A 10,057-nucleotide genomic window follows, 5' to 3' on the forward strand; every position below is an offset into this window, starting at 1 on the left:
GCAAGTCGCTACTCTCACAAGAACAAACGAAAAGAAAATGAAAATGAAAAGAAAGGAATATATAAAAAATAGAATATATAGGCCTATATTTTTTAATATATATATTTTTTTAAATAATCTCCCCAGAAAGTACTATAAAATAATAAGTTTGGCGCTTTTATTTAAAGGTTGGGTAGGTGATTTGCGAAACGCCAGCAGATTTTGAAAATACACAACTCAAATGGTCCTACCCCCTCTCCTTCAACGCTGACTCTGACTCCACCCATTCCAAGTACCTGGACGCGCAATCATGCACGAGCGCGAACAGAGATGCGCGAGAGCGAGCCAGGCTAGCGTAGGTTTTCGTTTAACAACATGGCACTACATTCAGCTGTAAGTTGCACCCAGTACCGCGGGAAGTAGGAGTGCTGGGGGTGCTGCAACACCCCCTGTCCGAGGCCCTGTCTTATCACAGAAAACGATCATTTCTAAAAACTCCGGCCAAAGTGGAGATTTCTGAAAACGCCGGTTATGTGTTGTCGTGTCAACGGGGAGAAACGGGATTTTAGGTTCTGAAGCGTCACATTATGCACCAGGAAATGCTTAACGTCATGTGAGCGCCCGCTGTACCGTATTGGTCCGAATATAAACACAAACCCCATTGTAAGACGACCTATATTTGGAAAAAAGATTTGAAGACCAGATCCGTTTTTTATGAATAAATAAATTGTATTCATTGAAATAATATACGAAAATAAAAAGGCATCGAATAAAACACTGCATTGCCACTAAACAGTAGTGCAAATAGGCCGTACTGATGTGTACACCAAAGACTATTCCTGACACTCCTCTGCCCCGCTGTGTTCGCTCTGGCTGTGGTCGCTCCGAACTGTTTCGGCCCGTGGCAAAGCGAGTCATCCTCGCTGCTGTCCAAGGCATTTTGAGACGCAGCATTTATTTAATGCTCATATGACCTAGTGCTGAAGAAAGGTTATATGAAAAAGTGTGAGGGTAGCGGTGGTGCGCTAAACTTGTTCTGTGAGCAGCTGGATGTGAACGATCGATTTTCAACTGTCCGCGCATGCACTGGTGTAATTGAGCTGCGCTGCTATACATCTTTTTTTATCAATGTAACGAGTTGCGAGTCTAGTGCAGGCTGAGTTTTTTTTTTTCCCAGCACCCCCTGCTGAGAATACGTTCTCGCTGCAATGGTTGGACCAGATGTTATAAACATTAAACGGTCACATAAATCATTACTATTTTTAGAAAATGTATGTTTGTTTCATATAATTGTATTGGAAGTCCTGGTTTTCACTAGGGTTGCCGCGGTGTGGACATTTTCACACCGAGTAATACACTCGTCTCCACACCGGTATTACCGAGTATAAACGGTATAAACTTTGAAACTAGGTCAACCGCCACACAAGCATCGGTTTTTAGACCCTTCTCGTCCTTCAGTTGCCGCCAACGTTCGAAAGCAGCGCCTAGGATTATTCTTGATTTCAGTTTTTCTCTTTCAGCGTTTTTATTATCAATTACTCTCTGAAAAAGAGTTTTCCTTCTCTTTGCTGGTGGTGGTGGTGGTGGTGGTGGGGATGGTGGCGTCTTGTCTGCCATCGAAATTGTCTTCTACTGCTAGGTCCAAATGTGGATTAACTAGTTCCAGTAGCTACCGCAGGATAACAACAAACAGGAGCTTGCTCTGGGTCACGAGCTCTGGGTCACGAGTACTGCACGAAGGGGTCGCGCGCGGGGCGCGGGGGAGGGGGAGTGCAGTACGACCGTTTGATTGACGTGCTTACTGTCCAATGCAACTCGGTGGCAATGGAAATGATTGGCTGGAGTTTTTCGAGCCCTGCCCGTTCCACAGATGATTGACTTTTTTAATTTTCATGTCAGTACTTCTAACTCAGTGGCTGTAAGCGGGTTATGATAAGGATTTCAAGTAATTTTGCAAAAATGGCCAAAAAAGCAAATCACCTATACAACCTTTAATTTTAAGTCGACCCTGGCTTGCTTCTTCCGGCTGAGTTCGTCTGGAGGGGCAAGAGGGGCTCTAGCCCCACCAGCCCAATGCAATGTGTATTGGGCTGGAAACATTGAAATGCGCATGCTCAGAGTGTTTCTCTGTTGAAGTGAACAGAGATTATTTTACTAACTGGTGCAATACACGCCCCGTGTACAAAGACACGCCCCTCGTGTGAAATACACGCCCCTCGTGTGAAATACACGCCTATACAACGACTGACCAATCTCAGCGTGATGACGTAATACGTAGGATTGTGATTTCCTCTCAGCGTGATGACGTAATACGTAGGATTGTGATTTCCTACTGAGATCGGGGAGTAATTTTCCAACGTAGCACAGAGACGGGAGCAGTTGTCTTGTTGAGCAACAACATCGTTAACTCTTCTGTTACGAAGCTGTTCCGTTTTTGTCAAAACCTAAAAGTAGTTATCTTTGCCATACAGCTACACAGCCTGCCACACCATAGGTACACAAAATGGGGTTTCAATATTTCAGTTAACTTCTGTAAGTCCAGATATTGCCTGGTGTTTGTAGGCTACGGGAGGGAGTCAATTTACTGTAACAGTGGAGTTAAAAAGTTAGTGTAATATTTTGCTCATGGTCGGTGTCATTTAAATTCTGGCTCTTAATATTCACAAAAATATTGATTGGAATTTACTCTGACAAGAGTAAATTGTCGAAAAGTTTGACAAGAGAAGAGATCCGCAAATGTCCAATAGAATAGATTATGGCTCTGCACGAGGCTATGTGTGACGCCAGACGCCGTCGTGAATCAGACCAATCAGGGCCGACTAAATACACGCCCTCCTTACAAGACACGCCTCCTCAAAATACACGCCCCCGTCTTGCAGGACGCAGTCGGACCCTACTCTACTGGTGGGGCTAGCCCAATATGTCCATGGTGTGGACTTGGGACCGTTAAATATCCCAGGATGCATTTCGCATTTCGCATTCCTGTTTTAAAATATCAGTGTGTAAGCTATAAAATAGGCTATATAGGAACATTTTAAAAGTATAACAAAGATGGAGGCCTATTCAACATATTTGCATACTATTATTTTTAAATGAAAGAGGGTTGTTTTTTTTACATAATTTGTTTATTGTATAAGTTGCTGATGGAGGAAACCCATCGCAACGGAAATCCCGGTCGGATCCATCTGAGTGTGTGTGTGTGTGTGTGTGTGTGTGTGTGTGTGTGTGTGTGTGTGTGTGTGTGTGTGTGTGTGTGTGTGTGTGCGCGTGTGTGCCTGTGTGTTTCTATTCTATTCTATTCTATACAGTGTTACCCTTTAGGTTTCATTTGATAAAAACGACAGTGTTACCCCCTATGTTTTTTTCCCATGAAGACTGATGAAAAACAACAGTGTTACCCCTTATATTTTATTTGACAAGGACAATTTTTTTTTTTTTCCAATATGTTTTTTTTCATGACGACCAATACAATACGACAGTGTTACCCCTTATATTTTATTTGACAAAGACAACAGTGTTTCCCCTTATGTTTTTTTCATGACGACCAATAAAAAACATGTGTTAACCCCATATGTTTTTATTCATGACGACCAATAAAAAAACAACAGTGTTACCCCTTTTGTTTTTTTTCATGACGACCAATAAAAAACATCAGTGTTACCCCTTATGGTTTTTTTCATGACGACCAATAAAAAACGACAGTGTCACCCCTCATGTTTCATTTGGTAAAAACAACAGTGTTACCTCCTATGTTTTATTCGATACATTTCGACAGTGTTACCCCTTATGGGTTTTTCATGACGACAGATAAAAAACGACAGTGTTACCCTTTACGTTTCATTTGATAAAAACGACAGTGTCACCCCTTATGTTATTTTCCCAATATGACTGATGAAAAACAACAGTTTTACCCCTTATATATTTTTTCATGACGACCAACAAAAAACGACAGTGTTACCCCTTTTTTTTTTTTCATGACGACCAATAAAAAACCACAGTGTTACCCCTTACATTTTTTTTCATGGCGACCAATAATAAACAACAGTGTTACCCCTTATGTTTTTTTTCATGGCGACCAATAAAAAACAACAGTGTTACCCCTTATGTTTTTTTTCATGACGACCAATAAAAAACATCAGTGTTACCCCTTATGTTCTTTTTCATGACGACCAATAAAAAACGACTGTCACCCCTCATGTTTCATTTGGTAAAAACAACAGTGTTACCACCTATGTTTTATTCAATACATTTCGACAGTGTTACCCCTTATGGGTTTTTCATGACAACAGATAAAAAACGACAGTGTTACCCTTTACGTTTCATTTGATAAAAACGACAGTGTTACCCCTTATGTTATTTTCCCATTATGACTGATGAAAAACAACAGTTTTGCCCCTTATATTTTTTTTCATGACGACCAATAAAAAACGACAGTGTTACCCCTTATTTTTTTTTCATGACAACCAAAGAAAAATGACAGTGTCACCCCTCATGTTTCATTTGATAAAAACGACAGTGTTAACCCCTTGTGTTTCATTTGATTAAAACGACAGTGTTACCCCTTGTGTTTTTTTTCATGACGACCAAAGAAAAACAACAGTGTTACCCCCTATGTTTTATTTGATAAATATCAACAGTGTTACCCCTTTTGTTTTTTTCATGACGTCCAATAAAAAACAACAGTGTTACCCCTTTTGTTTTTATTCATGACGACCAATAAAAAACAACAGTGTTACCCCTTTTGTTTTTTTTCATGTCGACCAATAAAAAACAACAGTGTCATAGATCGCTACCTAGCAGAGAGTTGTAAGCACTTTCCACCCTTTTCAGTGGAGGAATTGGACTCCCCAAGCAATGTTATACTTTAAAGGAGCAAGTAAGTTACATATTAATTTAGTCTTTCGGCCTGTACCATATAAACAAAATGAAGCAACTGTCCCATATTTCTAACTGCATTTGAAGTAGACATTGAGACTCACAAAAAATGGACGCTATAGGACAGTGATCATGATTTGTCTCAATATCAGAATAACAACAATGGGTCAAATAGCAATGGCTGGTGGAATGGCCATGAAGTAGGTCTGTATATGCAGTGTAAGCTTGTCCAGGCCCTGCAAGTCAGGATGTAGGCTATGAATCTGAATGAAAAGTAGGTAAATAGGTAGTGGCCATCCCCAAAAATGCACCAGAATACAGGAAATCCAATCTATTAAATTCAAAAAAATATATGGGGGGGGGGGGGGGGGGGGAACCTCAGACCCCCTGTCTGTTACTGGGCCCCCCAACATGTTTGATCGCCACAAAGGCGACGAAGAATAAGAAGGGGGCGTTCCAGTCTGCGTAAACGGGAACCCCCACCACACGAGAACGCCCATTTGCGTCTGCAGTGGGATGATATTGCCTACAGCAACATTACATTCAGGAGAGTCTGTCCTGTGTCCGTCCTCTTGTCCTCTTGTTTGTGTGTGTGTGTGTGTGTGTGTGTGTGTGTGTGCGTGTGTGTGTGTGTGTGTGTGTGTGTGTGTGTGTGTGTGTGTGTGTGTGTGTGTGTGTGTGTGTGTGTGTGTGTGTGTGTGTGTCTGCACTTCATAAACATGAACGGGCATCAGTGAGTCGCCTTGGTTTGAATTTGAATGGAACGACTCTAAGTGGTTGTTAGATACGTGTCGGTAAGGAGCAGGTTGGGGTCAAAACAAAACTACCGCAAGACTTTAAGGCCCCATGTCTCGTTTGGTTTGTTAGTCTCTGCGCTGGGCTGTTGTGAAGGTCAGGATCGTAGGGCCGTTGTGCAACAAGCGTGCAGAGTGGTGTGGGATAAACAAGTCCAAACTTTATACAGCAAACAAACCTTGTTCTACCACCTACTTTTAGCCTTACTCATACACAATAACCAAACCGTGCTTAACTGTATGGCTTCCTCCCTGTGTTTTCAAAGCTGAATCATCCTGAACACGTGTTTTCATAGAAACTGTCCAAGGAAAAACCCACTTAACCTAGACTTGGTAGCCCCGCCTATTCTGCCGCTATTTGAGTTTTCCCCTGCAGAAGGGTCTGGAGGAGAGCAATACATGCTTTTCCCCTTGGCGCGCTATTGGCTGGTTTAACACAATGACGACAGGGAAGCAGACGGCAAGCAGCCAATCGGTACAGAGTCAGTTGAACTAGGCCCATTTATCACGCCTCTTGTGCTGAAGAAAATGACAGCAGCTTCCCCAGACATTGGTCTGGGGAAGCTAGCTATTCAAGCTCAATCTATGATTGAGGTTGGTCTGGCAATGTGGTGGCATTAATAATAACAACTTATCTAATTCACTTCAACTAGCTATAAGCAAAGAGGAATCGGAGAGTCCAGATCAAGTATAGATGGAGAGTTTATTGCCACCCGCAAACGAGAGACAACAAAGCCGAATGGTATTCGCGAATACACACTGCTGAATGAATCCCGTACAGCTCCTTATATCCCCAATCCTTTACACAATACAGAGTTGGACTTTCATCAAATATTGATGTGCATAGAATGTTCATACTGTGTGGATGTCAGCATATTCTCATGTCTTCTGGATCCCAATGTGACCTTAGAACATATATTATCCTTATACAAACAGAGATGATGCACACGTGTGAATGTAAGCATTGTCTTCAGAAAGTACATCAAATGGGAGTAGACTGGACCCTCTCACTGGTGCCACATGGCCCATCAGATGGGAATGGACTGGACTCACTCACTGGTGCCACATGGCACATAACATCTAGGCTAAAGGTGATCAGATGTTTTCCACTATTAAAGTATCTATATGATATGTAGGCCTAATAATAATAATCATAGTTTAACATAAAATGTAAGGTTCATTTCCGCCACAGCAACAGCCAGGCTACACTAAACCCAGACCCCCACTGAGTCTCATCGCAGACCACGGAGCCGCTCAGAGGCACTCAGCCTCCTTCTCTGTTCCCAACCGGGATTCCTACTCCGCAAAAGACTCAAGGATCACCTGTCCAGAGTTCACCTAGACTCGGCACAGCCAACACGTCTCACCCCTCCTGTTTCTTGTACTTAATGCACACACTTATGTATGTTGCACTTAGTTATAGCGTTGTGTAGCATCTTATCCTGGCTGTCTTTGTTGCATACAGGGAATGGGTTAACCTAGAGATTGTTAGTGCTTTGCACACACTAACCCTTACTGTACAGACGGCGATATATATTGTTTCTCCTTCCTATGAGAAATGTACTCAATGTAAAAGGCTTTAGATAAAAGCGTCTGCTAAATTCCCCGACACGCGTTCCTGATGAAGCGCGTTGTTCAGTTTCTTCACTGGTTAGTGAGGAGCGTTTGCATTCGTTCAATGATCCGCCCAGAGTCTCCGGCGGTCACCCCCCCCCCCCCAGCGCGGTCCCTGGTCGCCGGTCAGCCCGGTGGGTAGTTAGGGTACAGACCGACCAACACACACTGGCCTGGTTGAACATTAACACCAAGGAGTGGAAACCAGTGGCCTTGAATTTGTCGTCACTACTCAGGAATGTATTCCTAGTTTCTAGTGTTTTGTGTGTGTGTGTGTGTGTGTGTGTGTGTGTGTGTGTGTGTGTGTGTGTGTGTGTGTGTGTGTGTGTGTGTTTTATGGCCGTAAGGGCCGCTTATTAACCATTCAGTTCCTTCTTCCTGGAGCAAATCAAATGCTCTTCTGCAGACCGAGGGGGCGTGGCTAAGGGCAAGCAGTTGGAGGCGGGACACGGTTGTTTTTGGTTATTGCTCATAAAGATAACCCCAGGGCTGGCGTGCTTTAACTGCCGTTCCTTATCAAAAGCTGTCCAACCCTTGGCAGAAATACAGAGCAGTGTTTGTGATCTGCGGCCAAAATGTGCGTCACTACACAACCGATCAAGCCTACCAACGTCTGGCTTATGGTTTATTCTTATTCTTAAGACGTTCAAAGCATTAAGAACAAACAAACTAGCTTACTAACTAACCACAGCAGAATAACCATGTCTGATGTGTGCATTGGTTTATTCCAGAGACGTTCAAAGCATTTAGAAGAAACTAACTATCTAACTAACTAACCACACCAGATTAACAATGTCTGGAGTGTGTATTGGTTTTCTCCAGAGAATTAACTACCTAACTCCTCTGTTTCCATAGTGTCTACGATAGCCTTCGGCGGCCAGAGAAGTGTTGACTCAGGGTGTTTGTCCGTACAGTGAACTGTATGTCGCCGGTCCTCCACCTCACAGACTATACCTACATGTTCCCATGTTGAGCACTATTGATCTCTAGTGTTGACAGGAACCCTCTGAAACAGACAATAGACAGCAGGCCGCTTCAGAAGGCCCCAGACCATGACGGAGAACTGCCTTAAGTCCGCGGCCTAACGTGTGTGTTTTCATCATGAATTAAACAACATTTAAAAAAAAATACACACACACACACACACACACACACACACACACACACACACACACACACACACACACACACACACACACACACACACACACACACACACACACACACACACACACACACACACACACACGCACACACACACCCCCCTGCCCTAGGTAAACACTGTTATCAATAGAGGGCTGGGTAGTGGCTGCTGTTGCCAGTTACCCTGTCACATGACCACAGAGTTCCACATCAAAATGATCCTGTCAAAGAGACCCACATCAAAATGATCCTGCCACATGACCCCAGGGTGTTATCATTAGGGGCAGAACTGATTCATGATTCAAGGGGCCACCATAGTGAATTGTGGGCAGTAAATGTCCGGATATCAACGCCCGACACTTCTTTGGTAAAAGCTTTGACTGTTCGGATGTGACACAGCAGTACTTGTGTTTGTGTTACTAAATAACCAGCATAGTCACTGTGGATCATTACATATATAAAATCTGTCATGGAAAGAAAGACTGTTGTAAACGGAAAAGGCAATAAAGGTGAACCCTCTTGTTTGTCTAGAAGATAACATCAGGAAAGTACACAGCAAATGCCAAAGTGTTAAAATCCCAGAGTATTCATGACCAGAGTAGATTTTATACACTTTGGTGTTGAATAGGCACTAAGTACATTTTTTGGGGTGTACCAGAAACACTCTTGGGTGTTGTCTCTAAGTTTAATGCTGGTCTAGAGTAATTTAAGTGTTTATTTTAGGATGATGGACTCCCTGAGTGTCCAACGGTTGATTGAAACTTTCCGGCCGCACGTCGGTTTAGGTTTCGATTCGTCGTTGGGTCGCTGCGCCTTCTCATTGGTTGAATCTAGAGACATGTGACCGTCTGTCCTCTTCCACACTACGCGGCAAACTGTTTCGGCAGAGATAGGCAAAGAATGTGATTTATGGCTCAATGTTTTACCAAAAGTATGTTACAATTAGTGTATGGTTTCCATTGGAATCGCTACCTTAGAACGATTCCTTTACCTCTACATGGGGAGGGGTCATAGTAATAATAAATAATAATAATAAATAAATAATAATAATCATAATCGCTTTCTTACTTGTGAGCTATGACCTATAGTTTCGCAGACTAAATAACGAGTATCCTCCTACCTTGAGATTTTGTTGAATTCACGTGCAATGAATAAATGAATATCTGCCCTAAAAAGGCTGAATGATAATTATGTCAACTCCTTTGCCCTTCTAAGATCAGTTTTAAGTAATAGGTTTTCCTGGCTTTTCTGCAGGAAGAGGTGTTTATCGCTGACTGGTGCCTTCTCACAGACGTTTGAAGTGCGAGTGAGTTGCTTGCTAATTGATAGGAGGCATCAGGCCATCAAGAAGGTGCAGAGGAGGGTTTGTAGGGCGCGCTAATCTCCAGGGACCTCCAGACGTGTGAGACCAGCCCCCCATGCTGCAGAGGTCTGCTAGGCCCAGACATTGACTCAATTCATTATTAAGTTTGTCTGGAGCTCCTCATACTTTTTCTTTGGAAATAGAGATAGGATAGCTCAGACATGCATAACATCCACCTCCCCCTAACCAGGCCCCGATCAGACTAAAGGTCAACTATGTCCTTTCAATTTGGCTGTTCTAGAGTCACAGCAATCTAATGATCTGCGTGTGGTCTGTGTGTTATTATAAA

The sequence above is a fragment of the Gadus morhua genome, chromosome 1, assembly GCF_902167405.1.
Source record: "Gadus morhua chromosome 1, gadMor3.0, whole genome shotgun sequence".
In the NCBI taxonomy this organism is placed as follows: domain Eukaryota; kingdom Metazoa; phylum Chordata; class Actinopteri; order Gadiformes; family Gadidae; genus Gadus; species Gadus morhua.